The sequence below is a fragment of the Equus caballus genome, chromosome 5, assembly GCF_041296265.1.
Source record: "Equus caballus isolate H_3958 breed thoroughbred chromosome 5, TB-T2T, whole genome shotgun sequence".
Lineage (NCBI taxonomy): Eukaryota > Metazoa > Chordata > Mammalia > Perissodactyla > Equidae > Equus > Equus caballus.
This window is the reverse complement of record NC_091688.1, coordinates 26,047,545-26,069,614: the sequence shown is the minus strand read 5'-3', so window position 1 is coordinate 26,069,614 and position 22,070 is coordinate 26,047,545. Positions and strand designations below refer to the sequence as shown.

The window sequence follows — 22,070 nt, the reverse complement described above, 5'->3', positions numbered from 1 at the left end:
AGCATATTCAATACTTTTAAAAGAATTTTTTTAAGGAGCCGGCCCTGTGGTATAGTGGTTAAGTTCAGCACACTCCACTTAGGCAGCCCAGGTTTACCAGTTCGAATCCCAGGCACCAAGCCACACCACTTGTCAGCCATGCTGTGGTGGCAACCTATATATAAAGTGGAGGAAGATTAGCACAGATGTTAACTCAGGGCTAATCCTCCTCAGCAAAAAAAAAAAAATTTAAGGGAAGTTGACCTGCCTCCATCCTAAGAGCTTTAACATCTTCCCAACCTCTCTTGGACTTGCCTCTGTCCATGCGGCAGCACCACAATAAGCAGAGTTTCTTCCCAAGTCTAGCACAGAGTTCTCAAAGGAGCATTTTTTCCTAAAGACATAGAACCTCTATTGGTGCCGCTGGAAAGAAGGCTGTTAGCAGGTGAGGTGGAATGAAATGGCAGCGGCTGAGCTGAGCTGAGCAAAGAGGAGGGGGAAGGGTGGGGTGCCCCAGTGCACGCCCAGAGCCAGGGTGGGGCTGAGGCGGCCCGCCAAGGCATGAACCCACTTCAATTCCAGGTACTTGGACGTCAAACCAAGCCCACCCCTCTGGGGCTAAAATTTGTTTATTCTTGGCTGAGGAAGATTCCAGGTTTTCAAAAGGGAGAGAGGAAATGAGAAATCAGAAGAAAATCCTAAAGGTCTTATTATCAAATGACACAAGTTCTTCTGTCAATAGAAAAGCATCAGAAACATACAACTTTTCCCAAAACTTCCCCACCCACAGCACAAACATGCTTTTAGGTTACCAGGAAGAGTTTTTCGCAGACGTGGCCATTAAAACATTAGCTAATGAAAGAGACAAACAGCAAGTTCATTGTCAGGATTGACTTAAGACCCATGTCATCCCAACTTGCGGTCAAATAAAAAAAATCACACTGGGAAGGGGCATAAAAGAGTAACACCATTTTTCTTCTCTTTCTTTTTCCTTTTATTTTTGGATTTTTAATAAATGTTTTATTTTAGAATAGTTTTAGATTTACTTTTCCTTTCTTTTCAATGTCCCACAATACCATCTTTTTAAAAAACAAGCATTTGACTAATCAAGTCCTGATGAAGCCTTTTTAAGAACTGCCAACAGGGCCACCCAACTTTGAAGAAACCTCGACTCCAGGGAAAACCTCAGGCCGTCACCCTAGACCAGCTGTCAGCCTCAGGGGTGTTTGCAGCTCCGGGTCAGCACTGTTCGTAAGCCCAGCCAAAGCCAAACTCTGGGTGTTCTTACAGATCAGAATTGATATAAAAACAGCCCTTAGTTTTTAAGCACTTTAAAATTGACAAAAAGGGCTTCCACATACCTCGGTTTATCCTCACAACTCTGTGAGGTTTACCATGCTGTGTTATAGACAATCCTGGAGAGTAGAGAAACCCAAGGGAAGGACGCTAGAAAAGGCCAGAGCTGGGACTATACTGTAGATCTTGTAAGTCCACACCGAGCTGCCATACCCCGGGTGCTGACGAGAGATGACAGTCTGGCAGGATGGGGGAAGAGACACAGTCAGGAAGCACAAATGCCTGGTAGTCATGCTAATAAGGCCTCGGTGGGAGCACTTCCCTACTGGAATCATGGACCCCCACCCCACCCCCCTCTGAAATGCTGGGTCTCCCGCATTTCCCACCACGCATTCTGCAGGGCCAGGTGGCGCCCCCTCACCTCCCTCCTCAGCTAAGCCCAGGAACAAGGCTCATGGTCTCCCATGGCTGGTTCCCCATCCAGGGGACGACTAACGTTCTGAAGCATTAGAAGTCTCAAGAAGGAGATGTGGCCCAAACTTCCAACCCCACACACTACAAGGAAAGATGAGATGCTCCCTTGGTCCTCGTGTCACCTAGCTCTCTGGGTCACAGAATTGTACAGACCAGTGCTTCTCAAACTTGAATGAGTCGCCTGGGGATCTTGTTAATCTAGGGGTACAGATTCTGATTCAGTAAGTCTCAAGGGGGGCCTGAAATGCTGCGTTCCTCACAAGCTTCCAGGTGCATGCTGCTGGCCTGAGGACCACGCTTTGAGGAGCAAGGCTGTGGAGACTGTCAGAGCTAGAACGGGCCATAGAGATCATCCTTCTCAGTACTTTTCAAACTGTGTTGCCGGGAAGTTCTGATAAGGTATTTCAGGGGATAATTTGAAAGACCAGGAGGAAACCAAGACCCCTCTGCTTCCACCAGAGTGGCTCTGCTTTTCCGTTCTAGGAATTGAAATTCTTCATAAAGTTTCATTTTATAAAAGGGTTCCTTTGTTTTATAAGTTTGAAAGCTACTGCTTTAATCCAATGACTTCACTTTACAGAAGAGGAGTTTGAGAGTAAGAGAGGACAAGTGAGTCATATGCGATGACACAGCTAATTGGAGGCCAAGCCAAATCAGAACCCTGGGCTCTTCTTCCCCACGCTACTCTTGCTGTCTTTAGGGGAAGACTTCAAAAATGCCACAATTCAGTGGTTTCTCCTCTTTCTCTTGGGTTTACTTTGGTAAGTACCCCACAGTACCCCAGCTCTTGGAGGGCAGACGCCCGGCCTCTCCCCACCAAGGGCTGGCTCTTCAGAGTTGCCCCGCCATCTACACTGGACAAGTCAGGGCAGCCAGCAGAGGAGGAAGAAGCTTACTCAAGCAAGGTAAAAGTAAAGAGCGTTCCCAGAGGCAAGATGGGGGTTAGCTGTGGAATCGTTCCACAGAAGGCAGGCGTGTGCTTGCAAGACCTCAGAATTCCTTGTCTTCAAGGAGGGGCCCAACTGACTCACCAGGGCACTTACAAATGGCTTACTTCAAGCTGATTTGCAGCAGGCATGCTAGGGCAGCTGCAGGGCCGCAGCTGAAAAGGAAGGTGTCACTGGCAAGAGCAAAGCCGGAGGTGCAGGAGGTGCACGCAGGCAGGGGAAAGTCTCCGGTGAACAGCATGTCTAGCACAAGCCTGTGACCACGAAAGATCAGACACTCTGAGGCCAACAAGCTTAGGCCAGGGGGTGATTTAAGAAAGGCAGAAGACACGGTCCTTGGCCCCAAGAATCTGGAGAGATTGTGACGAGGTAAACAATGTGAAAAAATTAGAGGACAATACCAAACAGCATGGAATTAAAAGCTAGACTGGAGGGTTCAGAATGTAACAGCCACAGCAGGTCAGTGCAAAAGAGGTTACCATGGCCTGTAGCATTTGGGGAAAAAACCCTGAGAAAGATCACACAGCAGCACAGAGGACGGGTAGAGGACGCAAGGAGAGAAATATGTCATGGATGGTGATCCATGTGGTCAGAGGAATGAAGGGATGCTATAAACAGCATCTGGAAGGGCGAAACACGAATTAAATCTGCAGGAGAGCAAGGGAGGGTGTGGCTGGCTTGGAATCAGACTCCTCCTAGCGGAACCACGACTGATCGAATCTGGCCAACCCAATTCCAATCGCCTCTGCATTTCCACAGGGCTTTTCTAATTTCCCAGGCTATTGGGCAACTCCAAGAGCTCTGCTAAGATATAGGCAACAGGAGAAATGCTGAGCTCTACTTTGTGGTGGTCCTGAGCCAAGGTCAAGCTCACGTGTCAAGAAATCAATATCCATGCATTATTTCTGGCTCCAGCTAAAGCTTCTCTTTCTAAAGACTTGGATATACCCAGAGAATAGAGTCAGGTCAGCCCCAGGAAGGAAAAGAACCCCAGAGATTCAGAGAGACTAAATGCTTTGTTGGAAACCACTCAGTCAATTATGAAAGGGAAATCTATCACCACTTCTTTTCCACACACTCCTGTCCCTGGTCTGACTCCAACTAAAGACTAAGAGTGAGCCTTCTCAAAATCTCATCCCTCACTCACACACAGTCTTCCCGCATCTACATTTCTGAGATAGGTAAGTTTGAGTGAAACCCGCTTCCCCAGGGATGCACTGCTCAGTTTACAAACCTAAGAATGGAATTGCAAAGCCTTCTATTTCCTGCCTCACCACCTCATCACCCACCTCCATGGTACCATCTTCTGACCCCTGCACTGTGTTCAGCCAAAACAACTCAGCAGCCTGGCATTCTTCAAGCTCATTGGGATTACCAAGAGCTGTAAATAACAACTCCTGGCATCTAGTTCCTTCACCCCAGACTCTCTTTGACCCATCCTAGCATCATAACTTTCCTACCGTACTTCAGCAATCTGATTTGAGTTCTTCCCAAAGTCTATCTACAACCGTCTGAAGAGTTCAGTTCTACATTAATAGTCATCTAAGCTGTTAGAGCCAGAAGGAGGCTTCAAGTCCATCTTCTCCAGCCCTACCACTTGACAAATGAGAAAACTAAGATCCACAGATGTAAAATGACTTGTCTAGGGTCACACAGATCCTTGGTAGTGGATGTGGGTTGGAATCTTGGTCTTCTAACTCCCAACCACAGAGTGTTTGGATTACCTTATGAGAAGATGGCTTGTTGCCCAAGACCCTACCTAACCTCCACTTAACCATATCTCCTGAGCCATTTGCAAGTGAAGACACATATCCGATGACCACATGGTACATCAGCAATCCTGGCGGTGGGAAGCAGATGCGCCTGGGTCAGCTATTTGACATTATTTTACTTCACTTTAAAGCATCAGCCAGAAAGGATTAAGGTGCTGACTAGATGGCACACCTTTATTGCACAGTCGCCTCAAAAAGGAAAGTAAAGCATATTGAAGGGAAGTCTGTGCAAACTGCCTCATTAAACAGTGAAGTGACAAAGCAGAGTTACCACTTTGTTACCACACTCTGGTTACATCGTGAAACAATTGTGCGATTAACTCAGGTCACTCCCTGATGCTTCTTTTGAGACATTCAAACCCCTCATTGTCTGCAACAGTTTTGTCAAGCCCCAAGCAACAGAAATCCCACGCTCCTTCCATCTTCAATTCTGCTGAAAAGAATCCGTGTGGGTCTGGCAGGCTGTCCTGAGTGAAATGAGCACTGGGCTGAGAGCCCAGGACACCTGGGTTTCTTTGTTATTCACTGAGCAACCTTGAGCAAGTGGGTTCACCTCTCTGTAGTTCACCTGTGTGGGAGAGTGAAGTTGGAGGCAGAGAGGGAAACAAAACAAACTGTCCAGGTGCCTTTCCATGTAAGGAGTCTGTGACATTGACCGATACCAATATCCTTTCTCCGCTTCCATTTAGGGCAGAATGAGAGCAAGGGAACCTAATGGTTATTGAACATCCACTATGTGGCTGGACTGTGCTGGGGCCCACACCAGCCTATGATGTGGTATTGTGTAAGCCCCACATGTGGAAATAGTGATCAGAAATGTGAAGCTGCTCATCCAAAGTAACACTGTTAGTGAACAAGGGAGCCAGGATTTAAATAAATGTCTCTGCTCAAAAGACCTTTCTCTTTACACTATATCACACTGTCTTTAATAAAAGATGAGTTCATATGACTCATATGACACCTCCCCTCCCCCACCGTTTGCAAACTCTGGACATTTAGAATAATTTCCTAACCACAGGAGTGAGAGAGACTGAAATATTGCACTTCAGGACCCTGGGAAGGCCCCATCTCTAGATTTCCTTTTTAGAGAAAGTGAACTTTCTGAAACGTTTGGAGCCAGGATACGACGGCACTATGAGTCAACCAACCCCACCAATTTGCTGGGACGCACACCAGCAATTCTTCTCTCTCTCGGGGAGTCAGGGGGAGCCATACCTGCATGCCACCAAAGCCAGTAGGAGTACCCTTTTTTTCTAATAAGCAACAAATTATTTGAGGGGACTTGGTTGAAAACTAGTTCACCCCTATAGTTAAATCCAATTATACCATAATTACAGGGAGTCTGCACACATCAGAGCCTAGCTGGAAAAGAATAGGAACACCACAGGTCTTCAAAACGTTGGCCAGAGGTAAACCTATAATTTCACCTACTGTCGTCCTGGCAGAACCTTCATGGGAAAGAAGGTACACTTGGCTCTTGGTTTTCCACGAGAGGACAACCCAGAGAAGGCCTCTTTGGCACTGTGTAGTGTTGTGTCTTCTTATAGTTCAGAAAAGATACAAGTAGAGAGGTGTCTCATTTCCTTTCAAACTGGCCAGAAAAGAAGGGTGGGCTCATTTTCTCAGCCCAAATAGGATCAGGCACCAGGCCTAAGGAGAAACAGGAAATTCCCAGTCATTGTTACATCCTTACCATTCCCTACTTTTGTTTATTTTTTTCTTGAGGTGGGGAAGAAGGGGACACTTAGATTAAAAAAAAAAAAATTGAATCAGAAACGACAAGGAAAACCCTTAGAAGTCTCTCTCATTCATTGCAAAAAAGCCTCTTGTCCATTTTCCACTCTCTCATCAAAACCCCTGGTCCTCAAATTCGAGGGAAATGTGAAATTGTTTTTGCTGGCTACAACGCGAACAAGAGGCAGAAGCATTTTACGAACCCTTGGAAGGTTTGATGTGTGCAATATTATAACTGCAAATTTTGTTAAATAACAACGTTCTTCTCCTGAAAGTTCATGGGCACGTCCGTTCCTCTGTTGAAACCCTTCTGGCCTGCCTTTACACAGACTCGAGGCTCCGTGCCTCCCGCCAGAGAATATTCTCAGGGCTTTCCAGAGGACAGGGTCCATTTTGCAGAAGTAATATCATGCTACATAATTCCTCTCTAATCCCCGTCTTATTTTTGTTAGAAAATACGTGACTGAAAGGAGGGGAAGTTTTCCTCGATTCATCAAGCAGGCATTAAACCCTGACACTGTGCAGGACGTTGTGCCGGGTTCTGTGGGAAGAGGAAGAAGACTGAGAATGTGAAAACGAATGAAGAGCGATGGCAAAAGCCCTGGCCCGGGGAGTCAAAACAACCTTTTCTCAAAACTAAACTCTAACGCTTACTAGCGATGTTCCCTCATACGAGTGACTTAATCTCAGTTTCCGTATCTGTAAAATGTCTGTGCCGGGAGGATTACAGGAGGAAAAGCCTGGGCTAATCATTGGCAGAGAGGCATTCAGGGCACGGTAGGGGAATCCGGCCCTGCCTCCAGAGGAAGGCACAGCCAGGACCAGGAGAGAGCCAGCACCCACCCGCCCGCCACACGGGAAGAGGCGCCACAGAGAGGCCCACGTGTGGGGAGGAGTATGGGGCCAAGAACAGGGAAGGGAGAATGGGGTGCAGAACGCTTCAGGAAGGAGGTGGTGCTTCAAGATTGGGCCTATTCAGAATATTCAGGAGAACATTCTGGATGGAGGGAACAGTGTAATCAAAAGCAGAGAGTAAAAAAACATGAACAGCATCTCCTGGAAACAGAAAGCAGCCCTGTGAGACTGGAGTCTGAGTTGCAGGACCAGAACCGGGGGCTCTCCAGGGCCCCCAGCACCCCTGCTCCAACATGCTGCGTGTGACTGAGGAGCAAAGCAAGGCCGGGCAGCCAGCCCCAGGGCCTCAACACGCAGAACCAGTGAAGGGGCGGGGCCAGAGTTGTGCTGGCAAAGGCTTTACAACAGATTCTCAAGAGGACCCTGATTTGTGGCATGGTCTAAGGACTCCCATGATGGCCGATTTCAAGCTACCAACATGTTTAGCAACCAAATGGCAAACTATTTCTTGAAATTTTAGCAATGGGCTCTCACCAGCAGATGTTAGCCAGCTGCAGCTCATCTCTGACCTGGGTTGAGGAAAACTGGGGAATGCCAGTCAGGTCCTCGGCACCAAACACCAAACCCAGAACCCCAGAACTCAGAACACAGAGCCACCCCTGAGTCCATAAAACTCTGCATTTTAACATTTTGGAATCTCAGTTGAGACAAACATCCATAATGATTGTGAAGCTCTTCATAGTTCGGCGGGGAGAGTCTCATGCATTATCCAGGCATTAGTATTATGTCCATTTTATAGATGAGGAAACAGAGCATCAGAGTCCATGTGACTTGACTCAGTTGACCAATTAGTAATTGATGGAGTCTGGACCCAAACCTAAGTCTGTTCTCTCTTCCCCCTGCCCACCCCCACCACAAACAGGTCTCCCTGCCTGCCCCACACCTGGTTCGTTCCAGCTCAGGAAGAATGAGTCCCTTCCCTGGCTCCTCCCCATCCGGAGTTTCAAATGATGCTGAATACTTACGCTACCGGTCCTCCCAGCCTTCAAAAAGTGAATCCCAGAGTTGAGGCTGAAGGTGGGGCCCCCTTCGTCCGCAGCTCCCGCTCATCCCATCCCCCACCCCAGTTACGCAAGCCCCAAATTCCTTCCCACGTGCTTCTCCAGGCAGTCTCATCACCTACTAACAATTTACTTCGGTCCTGCGGCGTGTTGCTGCTTATTAAACTGTAGGATTATCTCATTCCGCTGCAGCGACAGGGCTCCTCGACTGTTTTATTGCTCTATGGCTCAGAACTGCTGAACTCAGCACAGAGCTTGCTTCTCCAGGACTCCGCAAGATGGATGAGCTGGCACTCGCTAGCGTGTTCTGAGAGCAGAGACTCTTTTGGAGCTCTTGAGCCCCAAAACGATTCCCCAACTGAAGGTGTGGTTTCTTTTATGTCTAAGGGTGGCAGAGACGAGAAGAGAGACCCAAACGTGGCTTATTTCTCCCTCTAACGACTCAGCAAGCGTTTGTTATGAAGCTTTCACAGAAAAGTTTTGCAACCATCCAACCCTCCTCCTCTTTTTCTAACTCATCCATTTTGCCCACCTAATCTCCTTTCTGTGACTATTAGGCAAGCCAGGCTAAAATACCCTGATATTGTAATTTGCTATAGGTACACTTGCGCACCCGCACATACACACGCATGCGCACCGCAGCCCTCCCGGGTGCTGAGCCTGGCAGCCTGGTGGCCTTAAGCTGCCTGTCTGCCTCTGCCCGCTCCCTGGTCAGTTTCTCCCCATTAAAACTCGCCCGTCTCCTGCCGACCCTTCCTCTTTATTTAGCAATTCTAACTGGCATCTCATGAAACAAACAAAAAAACCACGGGGAAGCAGCCAACAGAGATTGCCAAACTTGATAACCTGAATAGATCCATCTTGCAGAAATGCTGATGAGGAAGAGTTTGGCTTAGTTTTTTTCCTCTTAGGCAGGGTGGGCTCCTTCAATCCCCTCCTATCTTTCACCCCAGACCCCCCAGGTAGAAAATCAGTGTCTGCCTAGTGACCCAGGGTGGAGTTTGAATTTTTTTTTTCTTTTGCTTAGGAAGACAACCTAGACATCCCTGCTCAGCCCTACTGCCCAACGACATCCTTACGCAGAATTCTCTCTTTTCTAAGTTTGGCACATTTTCTCTCGCACTTCCAAGCTCAGCTGAGTGGCACCTCCTCTTTGAAGCCTTCCTTATCTACAAGGCAGGGATAGGAGATCCTGTCCCTTGGCTTCCACGGTGCTAGTACAGGGGCTGCCATACTTGCCCCTCCCTCCTGCAGCACGTGTCACCATGCTGGTTCCCTCACTGCACTGCACTGTGTTTAGGGGCAGGGTCTTAGTCATCCATTCATCTCCTGCACCTGGAAGAGTATCTGGCACATAGTAGGTGCACAATGAGGACTGAGTGAAGATGTGAATTAACAAGGGACACCTGTCTCTCCTCTGCGTTCTCCATGCCCTCTAAGTCTCCAAACAATGAGAGCCACGAGTCGAGGACTGAAGGTCCCAGCTATCTGTAGCTTAGTGTTTTGGGATCTCCCTCTTGGCATTTAATAAGAACTGCTTCGACTTATCAAAGCCTCTTCTATTAAGAATGCTCCTCCACCCCTCTGCTTTCCTAAGGTCGTATTCAGATGTTAATTTAGAAAAGTAAAATCTCAAACAACCATTCTCCATGGAAATGGAAGTCCCCCAAACCCAGAAGGCCTACAGGCAAGTCGGCGAGATTGTTTGTGATGCTTTATTGGAACAGACAACTGTAGGGAATGTCCAGAGTGGCCAGGCTAAGGACAAATGACTTCACCTTCCATGTGCTATAATGTCGCCTGGACTCCCTCTTCTGTCTTCAACAGGAGGAGGACAGGGGAGGGCAGTGGAGTCATTCCCTGGCTTGAAGGACTAGCTAGGGCCTTGGAGGGAGGGGCCAGTGAGAGGACACCCCAACAGTCAGGCTTCAGCCCACCTCACTCCCTCTCCAGTCTCCAAAGAATACGCCTGCCTCAAGAATGAGGGGCCTCCAGCCCCAGCCCAGAAACAGAAAAGTGGACAACGAGCTTTCAGATCTCCAGAGCACGGCAGCATCTGGCCACAGCCCCTGAAACTTTGGGACAGATTCTGATCAACGTTGGAGTGGAGAGAGGCCAAGAGAGGGAAGGGAAGGGGATGTTAGACCCAGCCCGCAAATCTCCTCAGGAACAGAGGGTCCGACTTCCCCCAGGCAGCCCTCTCTTCACCTGAACCCACCAACAAATGGCCGTGGAGCACATGCCACGTGGCAGGAACTTCTAGATGCTGGAAACATAGGGCTTTCTTTCCTGTTAAGAGGTTCGTGGTCTAGTGAGAGAGAAAGACAAGAAATCAATGATATAAGATGATGTATTACAGAGGTGTGCACAGATCACAGGTGTTATGTGCAGGGTGGGGACGTGCCTTCAGGAAACAGTTAATGTACAGAGGCCTGGCTAGCGCAGACCAACCCAAAACGAAACTTCCGGCTCCACCACACTTGTACCAGGTGAGGGAGGGTTTATTCAAGGAGGGAGGGAGGAGAGCAACAATTTTTTTGATGCTGTTCTTCAATTTGATTTACTGACTTGGGTTTAGGGCTTTGGCCCCACCTGTTCAGACAGGTGTTCTGTACCACCTGGTGGGAGTACACCTGGTCCTTCCACTTACCCCTTAGGGAGAGACTTTACCTTCTCTGGGGAACTGTATTGACTCCAGAATCATCTGGTTTCTTTTACTGCCTGCCTGTGTCCTCTGTGGTCTCTTTCTAAGAAGGTACTTCTATGGGGAACTGGTGATAGGAAAAGAAATTGCTCCTAATTCTACCTCATGGGGCCACTAAGAAGAAATATAAACCTCTTCTACGTGGTACGTCTTCATGTACTTGAAAACAGCTATTGTATCCAGCTCCCTAGTCATCATTTCTCCAGACTGAGCATCCCCTATTTCTTAATCCTTCCACAGATTGACCTGTTTTCGAGTCCATCCAAACACTTTCTCTCACTTTCAGATTTGTATTTACCCCTCTTAAAATGTGAAGCCAATAACTAAACACAATAAACCAGGTATAATCTATCAGTACAGAGTAGAGTAGGAATATCACCTTCCTTGTTTTCTGTCTCATATTTCTAATAAGACAACCACAGATAGAATTTGCTCTTTTGGCAGCCACATCACATGTTGAGTCCCACAAAGCTTACCATAAACACAAACCTTAAGCTTTTTTTCCCCCTATTTCTGCTAAACCACATCTTCCTACTGGATATTTGTGCAGTTGCTTCCTGGGCTAAAGTGCAAAACCTAGGCAATGGCAGAAGAATTATCATGCATGCCTCCTGATTTGGGGCTCTAACTGAGAACCCTCAGTATTTGGAGCAGAGCTCAAGGCCTAGGACCAGTGTGAAGTTGGTGATGAGGGCTCAGTCTGCAGGTAAACCAAGGGCACTCTCCCCTCCACCTCTGGGTCATGGGCTCTGATGTCCCCAGCAGGTTCCTGGGGTCTTCTCACAGCAGTGCTAGGCACGGAGGCAGAGCTGCAAAGTTAGATGAGTTTATCGCCAGGATTTAGCGAGGAGCGATGGGTAGATAGCTCCAAGGCTAACCAAGTGTTAGAACACGTGAGAGTTTGCAGTCTTTTACCTGTTTCCTCAAAAACCAAAGATGTGACAGTAAGATGTGGGGTGAAAGTCAGAGCCAAGGGAATGGCAGTGTTTCCAGGGCCAGAGATGCATGTGGAGGTCAAAGACCTTCTCAGAGCTGAGGGACTGTGGCTCAGGCATGTTGAGGGGAGAAGGAATGAGGATCGGGGGCTATACAGTGCATCAGACCAGCCCTAGATCAAGAGGGAGTGAGGGAGCACCGCTCTAATGGCTAGTTCCTGAGTGGGGACGGGGCCCCTGTGCTCCCCAGCCCAACCACCCTGCCCTCAGGCTCCATTCTTCTCTGCCCACAAACACTCTGGGGCAGGTGCAACAACCCTTGGAAGCATCTAGGGAATCCCTCCTTCAGACTCGGAACTGGAAATGTGGGGGAAGGGAGGACATTTAGGGCTTTTGCCTCTCAAGGGACTTTGGACCTAAGAACCAGACTGAAGGGTGGCAGGAGAGGAGGCTTCCAGCAAAGCCACCCTGATGTGCTTCCCACTCCCCTCTAGACCCACTATACAAACCAGTGTCCAACCAGTTGACAGAGCATCCTGCTGGGCCATGGTGAATCAAGTTGAGGGGAAGACTAATAATAATGATAATAATAATTTAGAGCAGGTGAGTCTTTCCTGGCTATGTCAGCTGGGTTATAGTTTGTTTCCATTTTTCTGAACAAATTTAGAGATCAAAGACGACCCCTGGAGGGGAAAGAGTATGACCAACAGGACTTATGCTTATTTTCTGCTCTAAGGACCCCTCCTTCCCCTCCCTTTACCCCGCATTTGGGGGCAGTCATACTCCTCAGCCGTCAGCCACCGTGCCTCTGGTCCTACCCTGGACCAGAGGCAGCACCACCCCACGGTGTGAGGGCTCCTTCCTCAGGGCTTTCATTCACACTGGTCCTAACCAACCTCCTGTCCTTCATCTTTTCAGACTCAGCTCAAATGTCACTTTCTCTGTGGGGCTTTCCCTGAATCTCATAGACAAAAATTGACAGTTCCATTTTTGGGGGTATTTATAGTCTTTTGCTCATTGGCCTGTTTTTTATGTCTATTCTTGTAGATGTATATTTAAGTTGGGAGCTCCTAAAGGGAAAACACAGCCTCTCACTCACCACAGAGTTGATGCTCTTGTGGACTGGACTGGGGCAGTGAGGGAGAGACTGAATGAATCAATGAAGGAGGGAATGAATGAGTGAATGTGTGAAATACAGGAAGGGAGGGAAGGATGGACAAGGACACAGGGTCTCTAACCCACAAGTATATGTGTATCATCTTGGCCAAGGACTCTGCTCCTTTGTCTACATTACTAATTGGAAAATAGAAGAGCTGATGCTAAGCTGAGACAACCTGGGTCCAGCTGGCAGGGACATCATGTGCCCTGACAGTTTGAGGGAGGAATCCCTGTACCTAAGAAGGCTGTCACCTGGAAAACCAACCTCCCCTCATCCTCAGTGGAGCCTTTTCTTCTGGAAGGAGTATGGAATGCTCCAGACAAATGTGAGCCCCTCCAGAACCAGAGAAGGCAACATGGAGAATTTGTTATCAAGAGTCCTTAAATGGAGGTCAGGACATCCAGGGAGACTAGAATCTTGACCCCACACTGGCTGTGTGAACTTGAGATGGAAATTCTCCTCCCAGAGCCTCAGTTTCCCCATCTGTTTGGTAAGAGGTTTAGAGTAGCTGATTTCTAAACAGATTTTGAGCAGATAGGATTCGGTTCCATGAAGGGCTGTGGGACAGGATGGCACCATATCCCACATATTGGGTTCCTTACTTCCCTTCTTATACCTGGAGAAAGGAGGAATCTACTTTTGCTGCATAGCAGATTTGCCTTGAGAACAAAGGGGAGTCAGTCTAGGATTCTAGGCGAAATACTCCACCTTTGAGGAGACTTCCACCTCCTTTATCCTCCTGGTGTGCAGAGGGAGAAGTGGGGAGAGGAGAGCTGGAAAGGGGAAAGGGGGAGCAGGGGAGGGGGAGTTTAAATAATCAGTAGTTGGACCAACCTCTCTAACGCTTCCTAATGAGTTTGCTGGCTCTTTCTCTAATTCCTTTTGTCTCTTCCCAACTTCCCCTCACGCAGTCTAGTCTTTTCCCCACCCCCAGGAATGGAAGGGAAGCAGGTGGCAAAGCCTCTTGGATTATAAAAGCCACTTGCTTCTCGCAAGAGAGGAACGAACACACTGTACTAAATGCCGGGATAACCCACTGGTTGGGCCTCTGCTCAGACCCTTGGACCTCTTTCTACAGCTGTCCCTTGATAGGCTGTGGATCTCTGCTGGATTCTTGAAGTGCATTGTGTAGAACTAGGACCCAGGGTCATGGCTAAAAGCTCAAAAGGCCATCGATTTTCACAGCCTACACACATGCGTGCACACCTGCACGCACGCGCGCGCGCGCACACACACACACACACACACACACAGCCTTTTCTAGCTGAGATAAGATCTGAGCATTCCCCTTTCTTCCTTCCCCAGATCTTTGGGAGGCCAGAGTCTTCAGGGACTGTGCTCAGACAACCTGCATCCTCTCTCCAATGAGCGAGACCTTACCTCTCTTTTCGGGTGTTTACAGAACAATAAGAAAGTAGTCTCATATGCAAAAAGGCTTCGCCAGTCACAGCCCCCCAAGGGGTGTGGGTTCTGAGAGGCGGAACCAGCCGCCCAGGCCCTCTCTCCATTGGTCGGGTTCAGCAGGTAACCCGAAGCTTTGCCGAGAGGTGCATAAATAAAGAGTGAAACTAGTACCACCTCCTCGAAAGGGGCTGAGTCCTTCTTCACCCTTCCTTGGAAAAACCAGTTTCTCTCTCTTTTATTGTCTATTAGCAACTTCTATTCTGAAAGTGCAGCTGAACCCCACCATACTCCAAACTCTCTCTTCTAGCTACCTTTGCTCCTCTCTACTCCAATTCTACTTTCCTCTGCTTTCAGATTCTTTTTACCCAAGGGAGAATGACTATTCAGGACAGGCCCCCACCTTCCCTCGGGAATCTCTTCTGCACAGGCCTGCTGAAATGGACACTTCATGCAGTAAGTGTTTCTCGTTTCTTGTTCCTTGTCCTCAAGCCTTAGGAGTGAAAGAACATTCCAAGACTTGGAATTCCTTTTCTTCCTCTCATATGCATGAGTCTCCAGCTATCTCTTTGTTCTTAATTGTCTTATGAAAAAAATCTATTATTTTGAATCAAGCACAAAGTGGGGCCTGATCTCTGAAGGCACAGATGCTCGTGCTTACAGGTGAGTCTGAAATCTCTGTTTTTGGGGGGCTTTGGAAAACCAAAGCTGAGTGGCTATATCAGAGGATCCCTGGGCGGGAAGAGAAGAGGATGAGCTGTGGAAAAAGCCACATTCACTGGAGGCTGATCATCCACTTCCTGTAAGGCTAAAATAGTGAACCTGCTGCCTTTTAACCAAATCCCCAGCCAGCTTCATGTTTTCCTGGAACTTTCCAGTGATTCCAGGCAATAAATCTCACTGCTTATGGGAACTGGCGTGGTAAGATGGCTGCTCAGTAGTTAAGTACCAAGATTGCAGTTGTGTCTGGAGACTCAGCTGTGTCTGCAGTTCGTGGAGATTTACTCAACTAGGGTTGGCTGGCTTTTCAGTCCCGAGCTGGAGGGTGCAGCTATCACAGGAAATTCAGGACTTGGTTCCATTCTTTGGTTCTCATATCCAAGCTGGTTTTCTTGGGAAGCCATTTGGGATACAGTCCCGAAGGCAGTTGAGGGGGCACAAGGGCATTCACTGATGAACTTACTCTACAGCCAAACACATGCACGATTTGCTTCTCTGACCAAACCCCACACTGAAGTGGCCGAGGAGAAAGCCACGGGGGCATCAGGTTGGCAAAGGCATGGCGGACAGAAGAATCTTGAACTCCAGGGGTGGGGTCCAGAGTGGGTCAAGGCTCCAGGTACAGGTTCTTGCTTGTCTCTTCCTTGTAGCAGCTGCAGGTCTGTAGGATGAGGGGACGGTGTAAAGCAACGGCCTGCCTTTTCTGGGCTGTCTAACATCACTGCTGCCTCACTCCCTCTGTTTGCATGGCTTTTCACAGTTAAAGTGCTTTTACAGACACTGTCATCTCTGGAGTATCCACCCTGGAGGCTAAGGACCCCACGTGAGGGCGAGGCTCTCCACACACTCCGATTGAGGACTTGAAGAATCTGGTGGACGATACATGTTGGGAGGGTAAGAGCCGGGTTAGGTAGGTCTGGAAGGAGACGAATTGACCCCTTTGCTCTCTGAGTTGGGCTGAAATCCAAAAAGAAAGCAAAGAATCCTTCCATCTCAGAACTATTTCCTCCCTTGATCTCCAACCATCATTTATCAGAGCCAAACAGGCTGATCACTCTTCCTCTGACTGTGAAATGGGCCAAAGGCAGTGCAGGAGGACTGTGTAGTCTAGATAATTCACAAGCAGGTGCATTTCTCTCTCACAATTGAGAATTGTGAGGATTCATAAAGAAGGCTGAATGGGAGAGGGCGGGCCACCTTCTTCCTCTCAGAACCCAGATCCCTGCCCCCAGCATGCCCTGTGTTCACCTTGATGAAGGAAAGCAGGCTCTTTCTCAGCAATAGCTGGACCCCCAAGCCCTTTTTTAAGAGCCTTTTTCAGAGGCCCAATGCCCAGGGAGCTGGATGTGGGGGGAGGAGCCACATTATAAGCTACTATCTCTCTGCATCGGGTCAGAACAAGCCCCAGGAAGAAAGTATTCCAAACAACAGGGTGGATCTGCCCTAACTCACACAGTCTGCATGTTGGTGCTGAGAACAGCCTTTTATGGGGCTTACGCTGAGCCACAGGCATGTCTGAACACAGCAAGGAAGAGGCCGGAGCCACGACTACACAGCAACGGCTGGATGGGCATTTCTTTTAAGAGGACAGAAAGCTCTCAGATAGTTTCCATCCTCCCTGTTTAGCTCAGTCTCTAAAGGCCAGGTTATCTCTTCCCTACCCGCATCCCCGCACTGCCCAAAGAAGATGTTGTTGTGCCATTTCCAGGCAGATTTCAGAAAGGGTGTAGGGTCACCGGAAAGCAGACAACCTAGATAAGTCTATAGGAGTGAGACCATGGGGCCTCCCCCTCCTCTGCCCACCCGCTCCCTCATGAATGGGCCTTGCTCCACCTGGGTGTTCTGGTCCCCCCAGAGCTCCTTGCCCACCTCCTCCTGATATGACACTGGCAAATGGGCCTGCAAAGTGCTGTTCATGCTCTTTGAACAGTGCATTCTGGAGAGGAACACTCCCACCCTTGCATTACTTCACCTTGGTAAGCAAGTTCATAGAAGATGGTTTTTCTAAAGCAATTTCAGAACACCTGCCTTCTCTAACCAGGACCAGCCATACCAAGCTCAGTAATGGCACACACAGGGAGACACAGACAAAGGGAGAGGATGACAGCATCCCAACTAGGGAAATGCAGAGAGGGTTCCACATGGACTTGTCTGGGATGGCTACTTCAAGGGTGAGAAATAGCAGGAGTCCCCGGCTTTGGAGCCCTATCCCCACCACTCAGCACCGTCTGTGCTGTAGACACGGGGGGGTCTCAGTGAGCAGGCTCTCTGCAGCCTCCTGGAAGGAAGTGATCCTAGGGAGAGCTGTGAGTATTCAGGTGCTCTCCATCTCCCGAGTCTGTGATTCAAAGATCCTGAAGGTCTTTGGCCAGGCAATAATCCTGCATGCAGAGGCTGGGGTTGACACGCAGCCTGCCCTCTGAGAAAAAGACCCCCAGACAATCCATGTGTTTCTCTTGTCCTTCATTCCACCGGAGTCTGTCTCATACCCAACCAGATTTCAGTGGAGTGAAGTTCAGGAGGCGTGGAGCTGACACCGCAGCGGCAGCAGCAGCAAGAGTAGCTCTGACTTAGAAAAAGAAACACCCGGTGAGATTCATGATAGATGAAGGAGACATCTGGAACGCAGAGCCTTCTGCAGAGGGGATGGCGATGGGCAGGTTGGAAAAAGCACCACAGATGGGAACCGCTTGTTTTTCTTTTCTAAAATTGATGCGAGGGAAATGTGTGTTTTCTGTAACTTATAAAAATTAAAAGTCGTCTGTCTGCTGGAAAACCTGCCTCTGTGATTCATGCTGTTGGATGCCAACTCTCTGGCCTTCTAAGTCACCTCCCCTTTGGGCTAAAACAGAGACAGGAGCTTGAGCAATGACACAGGCCCCCTCTGTCCTTGGGGTCTCCAGGCAGGTGGTTGCAACTCTGTCTGCAATCAGCAAGGACCCCTGCAGCCCTCAGCGCCCCCACAGGGCCAGCAGGACCTCCAGAATGGGGTAAAAAAACTCTATTAAGATTTTTAAAAACCTATTTATATAGTAATAAAATAAATGTAAATAAGATTTAAGTAAAGGCAGATTGCAAGTATTTCTGCCGCTGTACAAGATCCATCTCATAGAGCATGGGTGTAAATTCTGCAAAGGTTAAAGCGCTAAAAAGTATTTGACACATAAAAATGTCAGATCCAACGTTAATCATTTACCAGTTGTGATTGCCTTTATATGGGTCTCTTCTCCCCAAGACATGTGCTGAAAACACCAGGCTTGGTAGAAATCTGGGAGGAAAAAAAACAAATAATACTTCTCAGCTGTCAGAGTCTATGATTTGCTTTGATAGATTTAGCACTGATTTCATTGGCTTTACAAGCCTCTATGATTTTTTTTTTTTTTTTTACTCCACATTTCTGCTTTAGGAAAGGAGAAGGTTGTGGGGAGAAGGGAGGAGCCTCAGTCCAAAGAAGTCCCACTCGGTTATGGGGGAGATGCCCAAGCCTTTTTGTTCATTGCCCCCTTCCTCAGGTGAACAGACTCCTTCAGGGAGCCAGCCTGGCTAAGAAGGCAAACTGAGCAAAGCCTGGCTCTGACAAGTCTTCAGAAAAACCGGTTTTCACCTCCAGAACGTGCCCCAGGCGGCAAACCTCAATAGATCCCCCTGGCGTGGCATTTTTCTTAGGAGCCCCCTCTAAAGGAGATTCCAGCTCTGCAGAGGATGGATGCCTGTCGCCTGGGTCTCCAAGCCCCCTCCCCAGCCAGTGACAGCTGAGGGGAGGGGCCTCTTCACCATCCTCCCCACTCCCTGGGGGCCCTGCCCCTAAGGAATAAAGGAGCCAAGAGGAATAAGCATTTCTCCAAAATATCTTCCTGCTTCAAGTTAATACGGATTCAAAAGCTTGTCCATGTCACCCTTGCCCCTTCATTCTAGGGCCCTTGGACAACAAAAGGGTGAGGAGGCCAAGCTGCTGGCATTTTCAAAAAGCATGTTTGCCCATAAAAATTATGCAATGAATGAGGTTGGGGGGGGCAGTCAGAGTACTCAGGCAAATTACCCAGCAAATACCTTCCATTCAAGATTCTGAAAGAATAAAAGGGGCACAAAGCAGAAGTGATGTGGCATTTCCATTTGCAGCTTGGTTTGAGCCCTATGACCTGGAATCTTTAAAGGAAGAAGTATGTGTGTCTGTGTGTGTGTCTGTGCGTACGTGTGCGTGCATGTGTGTGTCACCCGTCTCAGGTGGAGACCGGAACCGAGACAATGACCAGAGGGCTGACTGTCAAACACCAGCCAGGGCATAATGCCGTGACTACAAAGGGCTCTACCCCATGCTGTTGGGTCCCCACACACCAAATCCACTCCAACACTGTCTTCACAGAAGAGACACAGGGCTCTGTATTTCTGGCACCGAGGTCTGAACTGCCCACTTCCTCCCACCAGGGCAGCACAGATTGTTCATTCTCCGCTGCAGAAGGAGAAAATCCTGAGCCTGGCCCAGAACAGTTTGCCAGGGAAGCCAGCATGTCTGCGAGCTGGAGTGAACTGCCCCATCCATCTTCCTCGTCCAACCCCCACTATTTTATGTCTCATATTCTCATATCTTCATTGCAAAGCGTGGCTCTCCAAAACACAGCACAGAGAAAATAATTTAATCAAAATTCCCTTGCAACAACAACAACAAAAATCATATTGCCCTGCTTTCTTTATTCATGATCTTTTATTGAGGCGAAAGGCAAATATCATTGAGCCAAACCTGAATAGACAAATATATACAACCATTGGTAATTTAATATTTTGTGCTAATGGTATACACTGTAGATACAACCCGAGAGGAGTAAATTATAATCCTATCAATAATACATCACATTCAGGCTCCAGTTTCCCAGTTCATGAGAAAATGTGTATTGGCAAAAGGCTCTCCGAATATTAAAAGCCATGCATATAATGAGGCAGTGGGAACAGAAGCTAGACACTCCCACAGGACTGTATTCTCGTCTTTGTTATCAAGGTCCTTCATGGGGAAATATCCCACATGGAAGCTCCTAAAGCTGGGGCTAGATGAAGACATCCTGTCCACATTCTTGGCAGATCTCTGGGTGAAGCTTCAATCACAGAATAACCTAGAAGCAGGGCGCCCGTTTGCCAGACTCCTCAGAGCACAGCATCCGTTCAGATGCCTCAGGTCTGTGGTGAATGTCGAGGGCGCGTTGGGATGACCCATGATGACGGACGAGGCACCGCAGAGAGCCCCAGTGCAGACGACAGCGTCTGAGAGAAAAAAACCACATGGCTTCTGAGCTCCCTCTCATCCTGACCCTGACCCCAGCATCCCCAGTTGTGTGTGGTCCTCCAAAAGAAAGGAAGAAGGGAGGGAGGGCTGATGACAGGTGGGGAGCCAACCACCTGCAAAGGATAAGAGATTTATTCTGGGATTTAAAATGTCCCCGGTTATTAAAAATCAGTGGATCCAAATTCCCTTACTCCTCCTGCCAGGAGAAGTAAATGACAGTCTTATTTGAGAGTGAGGAGGAAGTATTTCTGTCATGGTCATATTAATATCGTGGACGCGTTAGGTTGCTGTTTGCAGGAGGACTGGTTAGTGCCACTGTCACACACTGGTTCTTGCCTTTGACCTCCCCTGATTAATGAAGTATTGAGGAATCAGAAGGGCCAGCTGGGTTAGTACCTTCCTTACTCTTTCTTAGTCAGATCTGGAAGAAGAAGGAGAGCCCACAGAGGAATGGGAGGCTGTGGGGGGCTTTCAGCAAAAGGAAGGGGACGCATAGAGCAGCCCCAGCCTCAAGCTTGGAGATGAAAAGGCCTGGCCACACACCACTTCATTAGTGGGAATAAAAGCTTCTTAAATTGCGGGGAACTGAGGAGGCTTTCTGGAGAGAAACACCTATGCATCAAAGAAAAACAATGTGAAATATTCCCTTTGTCTAGAGGCAAGAAGCAGCAGCCGGAAGTCTTGTCACAGTCTCCCTCCCTCCTTTTCACAATCTCTCCACCACCCCTGCCACTTCAATTCCTCTTTCCCCTTCGGAGGGGAGAAGGCCATTTTCCCCCACTGCATGTCAGATAGCAGGGCTGGGTGGGACACCTGGTGGGCAGTAGAGGAATTACACCTGCATTCGATCTCAAACATCAAGTATTCAGGCCTCAGACCTGTGTACTCTCTGAGATCATAGGAGATAACAAGGCAAGCAGCTCCCTGGGGCATGTGGTATTGAAGTGAACTTTAAATACAGTAGCAGTGGGTAGACGCTGACCTACATTTCTGCTATGTTCAACTGTACTGGGGAAGAATTGGTGGCTAGGAATATATATAAATAAATAGAATTTATAGATAAACAAATAGACACTGATTTGCAATACAACTTCCTAATTGTTTAAACTTTACTAAAAGTCACATTGAAAGTAGATACCGTCCCAGAGAACTCACCAAGCTGAACAGCTGGGAGAAGTTCCCCCCAAAATAATCTATAGATGAGAAATTCTCCTCAAACATAGTTAAACATTGACTGCTCAAGGCTAATGCTGAGGAGCTCCCTACTGGCACCCAAGTGCACTGTGGGCAGCAGGCTGAAGTTTCTGAGTCAGCCTGCAAAGTGGTTAAGAGGGATCAAATTAGAGCCGGTGCCAAAATGATCTAACCATCGGACTTTGGGCCAGCCACTTAAACTCTCTAAGACCCAATTTCCTTATCTGTCAAGTGGAAATAATAGCAATAATGGCAAGTACTTACTAAGGCCCAGACACTGTGTGCCTTGTGTATTTTAAATCATTTAATGCTCCCAATTACCTTATAAGATGTGATTGATATTCCAGTTTTATAGATGATAAAACTGAAACAAAGAGAGGGTAATGGACTTGCCCAAGGTCACACAGTTTGAGAGTAGCAGAAATGAGTTCCAAACCTGGATTCTCTGCCTCTGGAGTTCACCCACAGGACTATTACTCTGTCCTATCTCTTAATGTTGGTGTGAGGATAAGGTAGGACAATGCATGCTGAGGGTTTAGCGAGTGCCTAGTAGACTCGAAGCAC

At 48.2% G+C, this 22,070-nt stretch overlaps 2 long non-coding RNA genes and 1 other non-coding gene across 4 annotated transcripts in view; 2 read left to right on the top strand and 1 right to left on the bottom strand.

Annotated features, from left to right (window-relative positions):
* Positions 1–8,254, bottom strand: part of LOC111773482 (uncharacterized) — a 40,325-nt gene extending 32,071 nt beyond the window's left edge. Inside the window, exon 1 of one of the 2 annotated variants that reach the window (XR_011438581.1) lies at positions 8,083–8,254. This is a non-coding gene — a long non-coding RNA (uncharacterized lncRNA). The remainder of the gene's footprint in view (positions 1–8,082) is intronic. The other variant, XR_011438579.1, reaches the window with a different exon arrangement.
* A 6,240-nt stretch (positions 8,255–14,494) lies between these two features.
* LOC138924036 (uncharacterized) lies at positions 14,495–17,813 on the top strand. Its single transcript, XR_011438576.1, has 4 exons — positions 14,495–14,773; positions 14,933–14,980; positions 15,798–15,931; positions 17,535–17,813. It is a non-coding gene; the product is annotated as an uncharacterized lncRNA (long non-coding RNA).
* MIR205 (microRNA mir-205) lies at positions 17,491–17,559 on the top strand. The gene has a single exon (NR_032842.1). It is a non-coding gene; the product is annotated as a microRNA mir-205 (primary transcript).
* Positions 17,814–22,070: the final 4,257 nt, after the last annotated feature.